Raw genomic sequence first — 16987 nt, 5'->3', positions numbered from 1 at the left:
ATCATTAAAAAAGCAGCTACATTTTGATGGCTGTCATCTTCGTCAGGCTTACTCTCACTTTTAGTGTCCTTCTTTACATGTCTAAAACACAATGTAGATATTTCCTTATGTAGCCTACATTATCGAATACTTCACGTGGAGTATAGCTCAAACTGAACTGATATCATAACTGATATTTGTGCAGTGGATACAGTGGATACTCAGGAAATAAGGTAGCCCACATATTCTGGGTTAAATACAACTAAAACTCGATGACAACATCTGTGACCTGCTGTCTATTAACCCATAGAATCATGTACAAATGGACCAAAAGTATGTTAACAACAATGCTCCGACTTTGTCTCTGCTAAGATGACAACAACTTGTCTTGAAATACACACTATAAAATACTACTACCGTTTACAGAGATTGTCAACAAGCTCTGCAGTAAAGTGACATGTACAGTATGAGATGACAGGTTAGAAGCTTTCTAAATAACTGTGTATGATCTCCGCTCACTTTCATTGTTCCACTTTTTGTCTTTAATACCATCATGCCTGATCTTCTCTCAGCCAAACTGACCCAGGTCTCCATGCTCACCCTAATCTGTGAGTGGATCATCAGCTTCCTGTCAGACAGGAAGCAGCTAGTGAGGCTAGGAAAACTCACATCTAGGACCCTCACTATCAAGGCTATGTTTTCTCTACACAGCTCTTCTCCCTGTACACGAATGACTGCACCTCTAATGACCCCTCTGTCAAGCTCCTGAAGTGTGCAAATGACACCTGTCATCGGCCTCATCCAGGACGGTAATGAGTCTGCATACAGACAAGAGGTTGAGCAGCTGGCTGAGTGAGTTACATTGGGGGTAACCCATATTTGGAATTTGTCCTCTGCATTAAACCCATCCAGTTAGTGCACACACATTACGAGTAGTCTAATAATGTGACAAAATGAGAATATTTCTGTCAAGCAGGACGAGGCCGGTGGTGTGATTGACAATGAGCGTCTCGAGTTTCTCACGGAGGAGCGTCAGAAGCATAAAAGGAGGAGAGACGACAGTGGAGGAGAGGACCAGGCCTGAACTTTATGTTATGCTTTGTTTACGTGTGTGCGGCAGTCATCTGTGAGGGGCTGCCAGCTTTACTTTCGTTTTGTTGTTTATTTGTTTTAGTATTAAATTGTGTAAAACATTTGCCGGTTCCGCCTGCTTCTTCCCTGAACAACACACCTTCTATGCAGTCATAAATTTGTTACCACCTCCAATGCTTCTCCAAAAAGTACACCACTGATAATGTAGAACAAATTGAGTTACAAGGGTTGGACAATGAAACTGAAACACCTGGTCTTAGACCACAATAATTTATTAGTATGGTGCAGGGCCTCCTTTTGCTGCCAATACAGCATCAATTTGTCTCAGTTGAAAAGAAGCTGGATACATTTGGGGAAATCATTTACGCATATGGAATGCATATGCATATGCATATGGTTTGGTGTGGAAAAAAGGAAGGAAAAAGTACAAACTACTCCTGGAATGTCTAGACGGCAGCAGAAAATTGAAGGGTTAGCTAGAGAAAGGAGACAGCTGAGGAAGCAATGGAAAAGAGCAGAACAAAGTCAGAAGGAGGGACTCAATCTCTTACAAAGGGCCATAAAAGATAAGCTTGCAACATTACGCAGAGCTGAGCGCCTACGGAAACGCTACAAAAAGAAGGAGCGTGCGAGGGCTAATTTCTATAAAGACACATTCAAATTCGTAAAGAAGTTATTCACAAGTGAGAAGAATGGCACTTTAAAAGCATCTAGGGTTGAGCTAGAGAGATATTTGGAGGAAACGCATACAGATGCAAAAAGGCATGAGCCTATGTCAATTCTGTCAGACATCCCACCTATCAATCCACCAAAATACCAAATGGAGGTCTGTTCATCTAAGTGGAAAGAGGTAGAGCAGGCTGTGAGAAAGGCAAGGGCTTCATCATCTCCAGGGCCTAATGGAGTTCCGTACAGAGTGTACAAGAGTGCTTCAGGAGTTCTATGAATTCTGTGGAAATTGATAAAAGTGGCATGGGAAAAGCAGGTTGTACCTAGAGCATTGCGCCGAGCAGGTGGAGTCTTTATACCCAAAGAAAAAGATGCTACAAGCATCAGTCAGTTCCGTCCTATTTCACTATTAAACGTCGAGGGTAAGCTTTTCTTCAGCATTATTGCTCAGAGATTGTCAACCTACCTATTAAAGAATGGCTTCATTGACACTTCACTTCAAAAAGCGGTCATTCCAGGGTTCTCAGGATGCTTAGAACACATCAATGTTATCTGGCAACGAATTCAATCAGCTAAAAAGGAGAGGAAGGAGCTTCATGTGACATTCCTGGATTTGGCTAATGCATATGGTTCAGTGCCACATTAACTTCTTTGGGCAGCATTTGATTTTTTCAGGGTACCGATGTTGATAACAAATTTAGTGAAAGCCTATTTTGGAGATTTGCAATTTAGTTTCTCAACTCCAGAATTCAGCACTACATGGCAATGTAGTGCTTGGAGGTTGGAATAATGGCAGGATGCACCATTTCTCCACTGGCTTTTACCATGGCAATGGAAGTAATCATTAGGGCATCAAAACGGGTAGTAGGAGGAGAGCGCTTGGCTTCTGGGATGCGACTACCACCAATCAGAGCATACATGGATGACATGATGACAACCATGACTACAACAGGAGCCTGCACTAATTGGTTATAGAGTAAGTTAACCGATAACATTGAATGGGCACTGTTACGACCCCCGAATTAGCCTAGGGGTTCGGGAGTCCAACATTTAAATGCGACAATAAAGAGGGACATATATAAGCCATGGTTTATACAAAAGACCCAAGAATCCAACTTACTGTGCAAAAAGCCAACACCTTTATTCAGTATAACAAGGTCAATGGCAAAAGTGAAGTGAACCAATCTATGACAAACATAGATTAATAGATATATATATATATATATATATGGGATACAGAATTTCGGTAAGATAAGTTGATCATCACAAAGAGAAAATGATAGACGTGGACGGCGCCAAAGAAAAGAAAGTAACAAAACCAAACGAAGTCTAGCTGTTAAATAAACTCTAATCCTAACTAAGAAAATAAAGAAGGAAACAATAATCTTCAGCGTCCAAGACGCCCTACCTAATCTCCACTAACTATCAGAAAACAAAAATACAGGGAGTGGCACTCGCCCCTAACCTAGTGTACTTAAACAGAACGAAAACCCCTGCGTGTTGCAATGTATGTCACGTGACATGCTTACCTGTCTATCTCTCTCTCCGCACTAGTAAGCTTCAGCGGTCTGCTGTATAGCAAGTAACATAAAACCAGAGAAACGAACACAGGAAGATTTCACTCATACATTAATTCAGCATAACACAGATCGAACGGGAATCACAGTCTTAACAGGGTATACGAAGTCGCAAACAGAAAGCTGCGTGGTCTGAGTCTCAGCGAGCTGAGCCTGGGTGGAGACATCTGGCGTGCCCTCTTATTCCCCAGGTGGCCTGTTCCCATTGGCGACAGCGAGGAGTGATGACGTCAGTGCTAACAATGATTGACAGGTCACTTGGCCAATCACGGGTACCTGCAAAGCGAAAGTAACCGAGAGAGCGGGAAGAGAAACACAAAAGAACACACACACACAATACAGGAACGTAACAGGCACGAATGCAATTTAAGCCCTCTAAATCAAGGAGCATCTCGATAATTAAAGGCAAGGTAGTAGATAAAATATTCTTCATTAATGGTGAGGCAATACCAACAGTTTCTGAGAAGCCAGTGAAGAGTCTTGGGAGATGGTACGATGGGGATCTAAAGGACACAGTTCGAGTGGGAGAAGTTAGAAGACAAGCAGTGGAAAGGTTGAAGAGCATAAACAGCTGGGCTCTACCAGGCAAACTAAAACTCTGGTGCTTTCAGTTTGGTCTACTGCCGAGGTTTCTGTGGCCACTGACTGTGTACGAGGTTTCTTTGACAACAGTGGATAAGCTGGAAGCGTTAATAAGTTCATATATCAGGAAATGGTTGGGAGTTCCATGCCATCTCAGCAGAGTGGGACTTTATAGTAAAGGAATGTTGCAGCTGCCAGTCTCTGCTTTAACCGAGGAGTTTAAGTGCGCCAAGTTCAGACTGGAAATGACCTTAGTAGTGTCACGCAACAAATGTGTAAGGGAGGCAGCACCTGTGTTAAAAACTGGTAGAAAGTGGTCAGCAAAGAAATCTGTGGAAGAGGCAAAGGCTGCCCTTCAAATTGTTGATATTGTGGGACAGGTACAGCATGGAATAGTGGGTTTTGGGCCCAGTTTAGCTCCTCCTAAATGGCACAAGGCAGCCCCAGCTCAAAGGGGGAAGCTGGTAGTCAACGAGGTGCGAAAGCAGGAGGAGAGGATGAGGTTTTTAAAGGCCATTTCCCAGGCCAAGCAGGGAGAGTGGATGAGATGGGAGAGTGTGCAACAACGCAGGATGGGCTGGCAAGACCTTTGGTCAATGGAGAGAGTAGGATCAGTTTCCTTATCAGGTCAACATATGATGTTCTCCCATCATAACAGAACCTAAAACTCTGGGTAGGAGAGGATCCCTCTTGTCCTTTGTGTTCATCACCTGGCACATTAAGGCACATTTTGACAGGATCAGGTGGCTCTTAGCCAAGGTCGGTTTACTTGGCGCCATGACTGTCACGGTTTGCAGAGGGAGAGAATCCAAAAAGGCATAAAGCAAGTGAAACAAGTCTTTAATAGAAATAAGGCAAAGCCGCCATGGCCGATTAACATAGGAATACACAACTGATGTCTGGTAGCGAACGAGAGATGCTCAAGCGGCTGGTCCGAAAGGCTCGTGAGAGAAGAGACCAAGACTGCTGGTGAGGCGTAGGACCCTCTGCAGCTCTCCACGGCTCGACACTGGGCACAGCACAAATCAGGTAACGTACAGCAGGTAATAATCAAACAACACAGGACAGGACAGGACAAGACTTCTGTAGATCAAACACAATCGTCAATAGCATAAGTGACGGTCAATAATAATCCGACAAGGCAGAGGAGAAAGAGCTAGCTAGAAATAGAGAGGCTAATGACAAGAGATAGAGGACAGGTGTGGGGATGAGAGAACGAGGAGCAGCTGAAGGGAATGAGTGAGTGATAATGGGTGTATGTGTGTGAATGAGAGCAAATGGAAAAGGGAACGGAGAGAAACCAGCAGATAGAGACAGAGAGACAGAAAGGAGAGAGAGAACCGGGATCATGACACATGAGCAAGTACTCCGATGTTTGGCTTTAGCATTGGAAGACAAGCGTAACATGACCAATAAGTTGCCACCTGTTCTAGCAAAACATTACACACAGAAGACAATACTCCTCCGCCCAGGCGAGCAGCCACCAAGAAAAGTTGTTAAAACCAATTCTCGCCCAGGACAACTGGAAGCTGCTAGGGACCGGAAAATGCTGGCTGATATTGATCAACGGCTTATTTTTCCACCTGAGATTGCCACCACTAACATCCGACCAGATATTGTTTTGTGGTCTGGATCAGCACGCATTGTTTAACTGATAGATTTAACAGTGCCATGGGAGGATGCTGTAGATGAGGCGTATGAGAGGAAGAAACTGCGGTATGCTCAGCTGGCCACTGAAGCAGACCAGCGAAGGTGGAGTCCAGGTTTATCCAGTGGAAGTGGGTTGTCGAGGATTTGTGGCAAACTCCACAACCCGTTTCCTCAGAGACGTCGGATTCAGTGGCCAAGAATTGCGTTGCACAGTAAAGAACTTATCTGAAGCAGCAGAGAGGAGCAGCAACTGGCTGTGGTTGAGACGGAAAGATTCTGGCTGGCTGTGTACAGGCCGCCATGCTACGGTTTCGAAGAATTCTTGAAAAACTTGAAGAGTCTGTTGGTTTATTTGTATAGTTTGCATAGTAATTTACAGTTATTACGTTCCTGTGCATTTTGCGCGAATGAGGATTGGTGTTTGGACAGATATTGTGTTTTGCAGTAGTATGCCATACGGAACCGTTGCCACTGATCCTGCTTTAACGTCGGCTCGACAGCCTTAGTCAAACGGGTTGGCGCATATGATCGGGTTGCGGAGAGATTGTAAGAGATTGTGGTTAGGTCCCATGTGAACTACGAGGAAGGAGCAACCTCAGCAGCAGACAGACAACACCAGACAGAAGGAGATTCACATCACCATATGGAAAGAAGCGTAAATGGATGGAGAAGCATAGGTTACTGTAAAGCTACGTCTTAGTTTGTGCTTATCTTGGCGAAAGCCGAGCACAAATCAGCATGAAGTTTTAAAATCTACTCTTGTGTAATGGAAATCATGGGAATGACATACAAGTCCTTCACAGTGGCCAGAGAGATTTTGAGCCATTCCTCTTCCAGAACAGCGATCAGGTAACTATGTGATGCTTGTGGAGGAAAGAGTTTTCTGAATTGCTCCTCCAAGATACCCCAAAGTGGCTCAAAAATTTTAGACCTGGTGACTGTGCAGGCCATGGGAGATGTTCAACTCCACTTTCATGTCCATTCAAACCATTCTGTCACAAGTCTTGCTGCAGAACCGCCTTCAGGGTACAATGTTTCAACCATTAGCTGCACATGGTCATCCAGAATGGTTTGGTTGCCCTTATCAAGTACAGTAGGGAATGCCATGATATGGCAACCCAAACCATCACTGATCCACCCTCGTGTTTCACTCTGGGCAGTAACAGTCTGGGTGTTAAGCATGTTTGGGGCTTCTCCACACTGTTAATCCCACTGATGTGGCAAAGACTGTGAAGGTGAACTCATCATAGAACAATAGATGTTTCACATAGTCCACAGCAGTGGTGGATCTATGATTTTTTTAAAGCAGGGGCCATAATGGAGCCACTCTTTCCAGTGAGGGACCAAGTTTAATGTTTAAGTCATGAGTAACAAGTAATGAGTTTTTCATACAGTTTACCACTTTCCTTTGTTGCTGGCTCTAGTGTTTTGTTCATTAACTGTTCTTTAAAGCCCTAAGTTTGAGCACTTAATGGATATATAGTTTTTTCGAAGCAATTTCTGGATTTAAAAACTTTAAAATCAACACGTTAAATATTTCCACATTTAATTTTTCTTAAGAATAACTCACATAATGGAATATAAGACAACATTTGGATAAATTAAAGCTTCAGTGCGAATTTGTATTTCTGTTTCTGTTTTGGGGTCCTACAAAAATATTCATGAGCATATGATAAAATAAAATAGGTAACAATAAATACCTTATTGTTGTTCTGACCATGTTATATTTCAAATCTGAGGATTACTCCATGCCAGGTGTCCATTTCTGTTTAGAAAACTGCCCCCATTCACATTTTGTTTCCATGTGCACACATTCACTCTTCCCCCCAATGGGAGTCTTTTAGATATGTCTCTAATCTTTTATTTTCTTGTCCATTGTTTTTTCAAACCTTTCTGTTCACACTGTTTGAACCCACATTTTTTGATCAAACTTAATTTCATCTTTATCATTTCAATGAAATGTCTTCCTTAAAAAAACAATCTTATGGTCTTACGTCAATTATCTTTCCTAAAGTATATATAAACTTTAATTGTTCAAGTCAACAGGTGCATAAGGGCAAGCATGTTAGCTTTGCTTTATCATCAACACACAACAATTTAGTTAATGAATACTGTTTTTGCTAAAAAATAAATAAAAAAAGCCAGTGAATGATTGAAACAACTTATTTTACTATCTGATGGAGCTTCTTATTAGATTGAGGCAAAAAAAAAAACAACAACAAAAAATCATTATTTTGTAGTTGGCAATTATATATTGTGATAAAGGCTTTTTTGATTAGCATTATATTATCACTATACTTTTTTCTTATAAAAATACCTGAGATGGAGAAACACTGATAAACCATATATTGTAGCAATTGTGTGTTATTTGTCTTCATGTATCATTAGTCAAAACGTTTATAACTGCTTTATATTCATTTGTTTTCAGTGATAGCTGAAAGCCTTTATCTGGTGGTTCGTCCTAATTCACCTACTTATACTACACCCTAAAAGTATACTCTTTTTGTGAATAAAAAGTACATACTTTTGAGTGTATAGCAAAAGAGTAGACAAGCTTTGGGACATACTATCACATCATACAATTGCTCTTTAACGGTTTCTCTCTGTCGCATCCTGTAATAGTAAACTGGCCTGTCAATCATCTTGTCACAGTTAAAATCCTCCACATTTAATTTCATTTCCTACCGTTTTGGAGACAAATACAGTAGCACGTTGATGTGCAGTCGCGGGTCTTTCATGCGGAGACTCTCCTAATATTAATGCATAAAAGTCTACATTGTTATTGCAGATGAAATATAATGAATATACACGGATAACATTAAATAAATATTTTTTATCAGATAAAACTTTGATTATTAGTCACTCACATCTTTATCTAAAACTACCAGATGTCAGCTGGGGCCCTGGATCCACCAATGGTCCACAGCCCAATCTTAAGATTTGTACTGTTGGCACCAATAAAACCAACATTTGGCATTGACACGAGTGATCAAAGGTTTGGCTGAATATTGACTCCAGACTAACATTTTTGGTGAAAACAGGAGAGTCGACATGCACATTTATTTCTGCAGTGAGTTGGGCAGCTGTGGTTTTATGTGTTTTGGATACAATTCCAGGTTAGTACCTGGACATCCCTTTCAGACAACTTCCTCTTATGTCGACAATTCCTCCTGTTGGATGAGGTTCCTACATGGTGGTATGCCGACATCATACTGGATACCATCGCTCTCGATACACCACAAAACTTGGTGTCCTCACAGATGAGCCAGCGAAATATGCGCCAACAATTTGTCCTCTTTTGAACTCTGATATGTCTCCCATTGTGTTGTGTGTGGATTGCAATATTGTATGTCCAGCTGTGCTTCTGCTCTGCTAATTCAACATTCACACTCAGCTCTTACTGATGGAATGTAAAATCAGTGAAGATTGGCCAACAGGCCGTGCATAAAGGCGTGCAACAGTGTCCAGTGTTTCAGTTTCACTGTCCAACCCTTGTATATCATACATCATCATGTACACAAATTCCAGTATATAGCTATAGATCAGTAGCCTGGCTAACGCCAGACCCAATTCTCGTTGAGACTTGGGTCTGGGAACCACATGTACATTTTCTCGTATTTGAGGTGTGGTTTACGAATACCCGGCGCCGTTTATTGGGTGCTAAGAATGTCTATCAAATGCGCCTGTACGTAGCTCATAGCAAATCGTTTCAATTATACCAGATGCCGTATGTAGAGCGACAGAAATTAGACAAGGAAGAAGACGATGGGTAAGATATTTTTGTGTAAACAATGACGTTCAGCGACTATTGCCGTTTGTGCAAGATAAACATGAGGGTCGAAGGTATATATCCATAGAAATAAACAAACTGCTTCGGTGTGTCGCATAGATGTCGTCATCTTCTTGCTGCTCCCTCCCCGTTCTGTGATTGGTTCCCTAGATGAGGCGAAAATCTGTACTATGGTATCCATACTGCCTTTCAACGTGAATAAAATCGCGCTGCGGGAAGGCAGCATGGGGAAACCCAGACTAATAGATCAGGCCTTTATTTGTAAAAAAAAAAAATATATATATATATATATATATTTATCTGTGAGACTGCAAATACTTTACAGAAAAGAGGAATTATCTGTACTCTCATATTTATAAACTGAATAGACTAACATAGATATTTGTGCTCAGAGCTGTACAATTAGTTCACTAACAGTGATTGTCATGCGTTGAATAAATATTACATTATCTGCATATTGAGTTGTGGCATATTACAGTTTATAAGTGGGTGACAGAGACCTCTGGAGGTGAGATGAACATACTACACTGTCACACTCATTTGACCTTGAAAGAGCCTAACAAACCATCCCATATTAATTAATGTGTGAAATGGGAAAGGTCAGACTGTGAGGTCTTTCATGTAACACAGACATCCCAAGTCTCCCGGAAGACACATCTACACAACCTGGCAAACACTGCACTTTGGGACAGCAACCATAATTTGGTAAAAAAGAAGAACTACCTTGCCCTACAGGCCACTGATAATTTATGATTAGACCAGGTTGGAAGTGTCATCTAACTCACCGATATATCAAGCAGATCAAGTCAACAAAGTACCCAAGCATCGAGGGCTCGCAGGACAGTTGGTACTGAGGTTGTAACTGGTGAAGTGTCGATAAAGACATTCCTTGAGTAGTCCAATCCAAAAATAAAATCGCTGAAGCAGAAAACCAGTCCCGTATCCAACACACCAGCACAACTATTGCAGCGGGAGACACTTATCATCAATGAAATATCACTTATGTATGAATTAAAAATGAGGACAATACTCCCCCTAACACACACACACTTCTGTTCTTTATGCTATAATTATAATTGATTATTATGATGTTTAAAAACTGATCCTAACTGGTCTTGATACAATTAATTAATCACACTATGAAAAATAGTAAATAGAAACCATTACAAATAAGGGCAAACTGTTCAAAAAGTATTGTAACAAAAATATGACTTTACAAAAACACATTACAAAAATAAAATGAACATGAGAACACAAAATTTTTAGCAAATATTCTTAATTGTTCTAATTGTATTTTCATTTTCACAAAATGATACAATATACAGTTTTTTTGCGATGGCCAATAATTTTAATACCACAACACACTTCTTAAGCAGTTATTTAAGTAAACAGTCAGTTATATAAATAAGAAGAAAGGAACAAATTATGAGCAATAGGACAAATAAACAACAGAAAACAATACAAATGAAATAGACAGTGATTTAAGGTTTTTTTTAGGCCTATAGGTCTAGAGTATATTTAAGGAAGAAATACTATATAAATTAAATAAAAAATGTTATCAAAGGATTTGCTAAACATTTGGATTTCTGATCACTCTTACTGGTAACATTTCAATAAAAAAATCTTTATTTTCTATATGTTATTCTATATTTGGTAGTGAGGTTGTAACTGGTGAAGTGTCCATAAAAACAAGTCCAATCCAAAAATAAAATCCCCTGAAGCAGAAAGCCAGTCCCCTATCGTACACACCAACTATTGCAGCGGGGGACACTTATCAATATCAATGAAATATCACTTATCTATGAATGGGTGGACAATGCTTAAATGTAGCAGTTTAAATGTACTTAACAAATGGTGAGTTCTTGCTGAAGTTTTTTCTCTAAGTTTGTCAGTGTAACAGAGCATCTTTCTGTCACATTGGTAAGGTTACTGCAGTCTGAAGAGGTCTGATATCATTCTAGTATTAGAGAAACACAAAGTATTTTTGTTGAGTCATAACCACATGTTTAGGCCTACTTGTGAAGTTGAGTAGGCCTAGTAATATATCAAGATATTAGTCCAAAATAGTCTCAGTAACCAACATGCTTCTGTCAGATAAGCAACATCTCACCCTGCCGTCAGTGGCGGAACTAGAGTTTTATACATGGGGTGGCCAGGGGGTGGCCACTGCTACTTTCGGGGGTACACAGCGCGCGCGCACGCACACACACACACACACACACACACACACACACACACACACACACACACACACACACACACACACACACACACACACACACACACACACACACACACACACACACACAGAGTGAAAAAGCTTGTGGAAGGAATTGGGTCACTCTGTTTGTGTCTATAACATCCAAAATATTTGCAGAAAACAAAGCTGAAGTACCAAGGAGATAAGATAACGCATGTATATGTTATGAACTGCTGCATTTATTTACAAAAAAACTCACATTTACAACAAAAAATATATATATATTATTTGATCTTTTATTAGATATAGCAGGCATCAAGCAGACATTTCCTTGAAAAAGTTACTCAATTTTATTGCCCATCAATATACAATCTTATCCTGGGAAGATTAAATACAACATAATTCTTTCTTTATAATAATTTAAAATAATTCTAATTCTATTTATTTAATTTATAATAATTTTTTTTGTGTTCATTTTTGGGTGAACTATCCTTTTAATCTGGCAAAATCATCTCAACTTAAATTCCTGAATTGGGTATGTGATTGACTGCTTGTGTCTGGTAGATGCTCTGACCTGTTGCTGGTTCTGAAGTCTGACCACACTGACTCTGACTAGCCAGTGGTGATGCAAGGGCTGGGGGGTCTGTTTGCACCTGATCTGCCCGTTAGTCCAGTCATTTTAAGCCAAAATGGGGGTCAACCTTGAACAAATTGCAACAAGCAAACTCAACTGATTTTGTATCCTCAATATGTCCTGAGTAAGGAAAAAAAGTCCCAAAGAATCCCATTAGGGAAAGTTTAGAAAAAAAACACAAATGTAGCCTATTCATACGCCTATTCATTTTTTTTCTTACGAGAATAGGGTAAAAAGTTTAACCTTTAGATATCACCATGAAAATTACTGAGTTGATTACTTACATCAAGACAAAAAAAAATTTATTCCAAGTTTTTTTAAAATTGTTTGTTAAGATGGACAAACGGTGCATAATCTAATTACGTATGTGCTAATTTGCATAAATACCACAACAGATCTAAACATTGGGTCTAGCCTGGTGAAAATGTCTTGTTGAATCTTGTTGACACATAACAGTAAAATACTAAATGTTAAGGTCTGAATGGAACACATTTAGGCTACTACCCATGTACACAACCCAGGCTCATGGGAAATACGTTACTCTGCCTACATTTTTGCAAAACCTGAAATACGTACCTCCAGGTACGTTTCCCTGCACTTTTCGAGTGAAAAGTCCACTAGAGGCGCTAAGTGGTATCATTTTTTCTCCGTTCCAGATGGTTAAATAAAGTTTATAAAAACAATAATATGAGTAATGTTCAGACTTCTCCGTAGGCCTATACACTCATTTTAATATAAATTAGGAATTATTTCCACGCTTTTGAGGTGCCACACAGCCCAGTCTCACGGCAGTTCGTGATATGGTCACGTCATTTAATCTACTGGTTCGTGATACTGACACGTTTATTTCATTATTTTCGTGATATCAGCATTTTTATTTAGCCTATTTATTTTTTTAGTAATGTAATGCACGATTCTTTCGGCCAGGCGTGCTGCAGCAGAGAAAGCAGTTTAATCGGCATTTATTCACGATATCTGATCATGTTTATATTTGTATTTATTTTAATGTTATTATTTCGGTCTTATTGCCAGGGAAGCTGGACTGTTTTGCTGTTGATTTAAAAAAAAAAAAAAAGTATAAACGACTACGCGAATTTTATCAGTAGGAAATCGCGTTGAAGAAGTCTCCTTCCGAACACATCGCGATATTTGGCATCAGTTCATGTGTCCCAGATGTTGGTAAGTAGTCGAAAATACACTGTACTAATAATGCGTGATATAATGTATATTCTGATGGTCGAAATGAATCAGATTAGCTCATGTTCAGTCACTGCATTATCTGTCATCTCCACGGAGGCTTTGCGTTTCATTGCTTTCTAATTCAAAACAGGGTGATTAAACACTATCTGTCACGTGACGTGCTACAGGCCTAGACCTTCTATCAGTTAATCATATTCATATTAGGTTTAAAGTAAGTTAGTACAATTAGTTCCAAAGTGGTATTTGTAGTAGAATCACAGTAAAAACAACACTAACCTTGGTTTTACCACAGTAGCCTTAGTTTTACTGTGATATGTGTGGTAAAAGGACAGTAACCACAAAACTTAACACACTTTTACCACATTATTTGTAGTTTTAATGTGATATTTTTTGTAAATGCATATTAACCACAACACTTACCATGCTTTTACCACATTATTTGTAGTTTTAATGTGATATTTGTTGTAAATGCACAGTAACCACAACACTTACCATGCTTTTACCACATTATTTGTAGTTTTAATGTGATATTTGTTGTAAATGCACAGTAACCACAACACTTACCATGCTTTTACCACAGTAATCTTAGTTTTACTGTGATAGGTGTGGTAAAAGGACAGTAACCACAAAACTGTCCGTGCTTTTACCTCAGTATTGGTAGTTTTAAAGTGATATTTGTTGTAAATGCATATTAATCACTACACTTATCATGCTTTTAATTTCTAATAATGAAACAACAAATATTTGTAAGGTAAATCAGTAATTTTTCCATTAAATAATCCGATATATTATATATAATGATATTTTCTTTTCTCTCTTTTTAGCTGAAAAGACCAAAAGGGCCTTTCGGACTCAGTCAGCTCATTATTGTTTGAGGAGAAGTAAACGGGAGACGAAAAGCTACAAAGGCAAATATTCGCAATGGTATGTATGTGTTGGTTTTAAGCCTAAATCAAACATTTTATCAATCATTTGTTGTTTCTTAAACCTTTTCTTACAAAACCCATAGCCCAATCAGTACAAACATAGTCTCAAAGTCTTAATAATTCACAAGATTTAACAAGTTGTCAAATTCGTACAATACTTGTACATAATCATGCAGCTTTTACTTCTTGTGCTGTCAATGGCTAGTGCCTCAATTCCTGTACATATTTATCTCCATATTTGTAAATCAGTTGCGCACCTTCTTGGAAAGTAGTCGGATGTCCCATACACTGTCAGAAAAGTTTATATTAATAGCATTGTATTCATTATAATTATTACAAATTGGACCCTGTCTGTTGATGTTCCAATGATACATGATGTCTCTCCACAACTCATAACCTTCCTCTGTTTGCAAGAGTGCAAAAGCTAATCTGACTTGTCACATGACATCAGATACTCGATTATTTTGTCGTAATCATATCAGTTACACTGCTGATAACTGTCCCGCTTGCATGTAAATCATGTTGTTGTTTTTTTACGTTATCATGTAACATATTATGTCATGTTATCATAATCACTTTTTTAAGTTCATATGATTATTGCATGCTATTAAAGACATATTTTTATTCATAGAAATGCTCACATATCAGTGAACTTATTACATAAAAATGCTTTTAATATATAATTATGCAACACTCCTTACATAAATAAATCCTAATGTTATATATAAACTGACTACTTGCAAGTAATGTATTAAAAGGACCTTCCTTTCTGTTTTGCAGGATTGTCTTTTTTAAAGCTCTACAATATCAAACTCAACAGCTCTTTTAGGAACCAACCCTCACAAGATCTACTAGTGAGTCGCAGCAAATCTTGCCGTGATCAGCCCTTCCCAGGTAAAGTTTCTATAATATTTCAATCAGTATTTACTCATCAAATGTTCTCCCCTGAATCGTATGGTAAATTAACTTAATTATAACTGTGTTAATTGGTATGTTTCAAGAACAATAGTAATTGCACATAGAGTAAGTGGAGACTTTCTTGTTTTACAGCAGAGAAGGAAGACCAGTCCTTATATCAACGCAAGCTAATCGAATAAGTCCTTTGTTTCGGGTGAGGAAGAAACATCTGGTGCCCAAAGAAGACAGAAAGGTGCGCAAGTCCATTGGTATGTCTTGTATTCAAACAATGCTGTGTATTACATAATTTGATCTTGACAATTTTACATTGTACAGATTATCACTCGATTTTTATATGGGTTAAACTGTTTTTCTTCAGTACTTAGCTTATATTATGTGCTGCAATATTATATATATATAATACTTCAATGTGTATATTATATAATGTACTGACTACTGCTTTGTAAATTTAAATAAGGAACAGGCAACTCTGGCCCTTTTGCGTTCTCCTTTTTGAGGTGGAGAGTTTACCTCCAACCCTAATTGAGCACATCTGAACATTTTAACCAAAGTCTTCAGGTTTACTTGTAGACAATAGGCAGGATGGTTCGAGGTTGGAGCTAAATCTGCAGGACAGTGGACGCTGAGGGCCAGAGTAGCCCATCACTGCTTTAAATAAAGCTACACTGTGTCATTTTTTATGTTGATTCTTTGCAAAAAAACACTTTGTTCTTTCAAAATTATATGTGCTCATTCATGTGTAATTACTTCCACCAACTAATCAAGTACTCTCGTAAGTGTAGAATCTGCCATTCAGAATACATATGAGCGAGTCGCTCGAATGGCGGCAGCCATGTTGCGCCTCCATCTTGAAAATACATTAGCCAAAGAGGGACATACCTGGAAATTCAAGCTTCGCCTTTCGAGCCTTTACTTAGTGGCACCGTGACGAATGCGAGGGGGAGATTACTCATAATAATACGGCCACCGTAGGAGTTAAAACGCCCTCGGAATGGGAGGGGCTAGAAAGTAATATTCAGTTGGTAGTCTTATACAATTTCACCGCTATATTGGAGAAAATCTTACACAATGTAGCTTTAAATAACACAGAACATAAGCTGACCTGACTGTCCATTAAACAGTTTAATTTGAATTGTTTGTGTTTTTTGTTTTACTTACAGAGCAGGACTGGAGAACGCCTGACGATGGGATGTTGAGACTTCTTCCTCTGAGAAAAAGCTACACCACATCAGTGATCACATCTTCTGCTCATCAGTTGTACTGTAGGGCACAACTGAACAAACTGTTTTCACGAACAAACTGAAGAACACGAACACGATAGAGACGTACAGGGAAGAGCAAGAAACCAGTTTAGCTGTGATATTGAATTAATTTTTTCCAACACAATATAAAATCTGTTTTCTGTATCATAGGTGACTGAATAGGATTCTCTGGCACTCATTTGTGTGGCTTCAGCAGTTGTGAATGGATTAATTTGATGTTAATGTATTTTTGAAGGCTCATTGTTATTTTTCTTGAATCTCATTTGTCTTTATGCTACTTTATCAACTTTATGTTGTGTCCTCAAATAAAGTGTTGTGTAATAAAGTATGGTGAATATTGTGTATTGAAAGTGGTGTTTGGGACAGAATTTTATTTGAGAAATTTGAATTTCTTATTTAGCTTAGTTCATAATTTAAAAACAACTAAATATAATTAATTACCATAATTATTTTACTTAGGACATAAACATTTTGTTGTGGTTAATGATATTTGGGACAACAATGCAGC

General features: G+C 38.8%; 1 long non-coding RNA gene across 2 annotated transcripts; it reads left to right on the top strand.

Moving 5' to 3' along the window:
* The first annotated feature begins 15084 nt into the window (after window positions 1–15084).
* Window positions 15085–16627, top strand: LOC143723590 (uncharacterized). Of its 2 annotated transcripts, none has more exons than XR_013197148.1 (3): window positions 15085–15193; window positions 15353–15465; window positions 16378–16627. It is a non-coding gene; the product is annotated as an uncharacterized LOC143723590 (long non-coding RNA). The 2 variants fall into 2 exon arrangements; XR_013197147.1 differs by having other exon boundaries at window positions 15350–15465.
* Window positions 16628–16987: the final 360 nt, after the last annotated feature.

This window comes from Siphateles boraxobius, unplaced genomic scaffold (genome assembly GCF_051911475.1).
Source record: "Siphateles boraxobius isolate OS27281-9 unplaced genomic scaffold, OSU_SipBor_1 7, whole genome shotgun sequence".
NCBI lineage: Eukaryota > Metazoa > Chordata > Actinopteri > Cypriniformes > Leuciscidae > Siphateles > Siphateles boraxobius.
The sequence above is the reverse complement of the archived record's forward strand: the minus strand, read 5'-3'. Positions and strand labels throughout refer to the sequence as shown.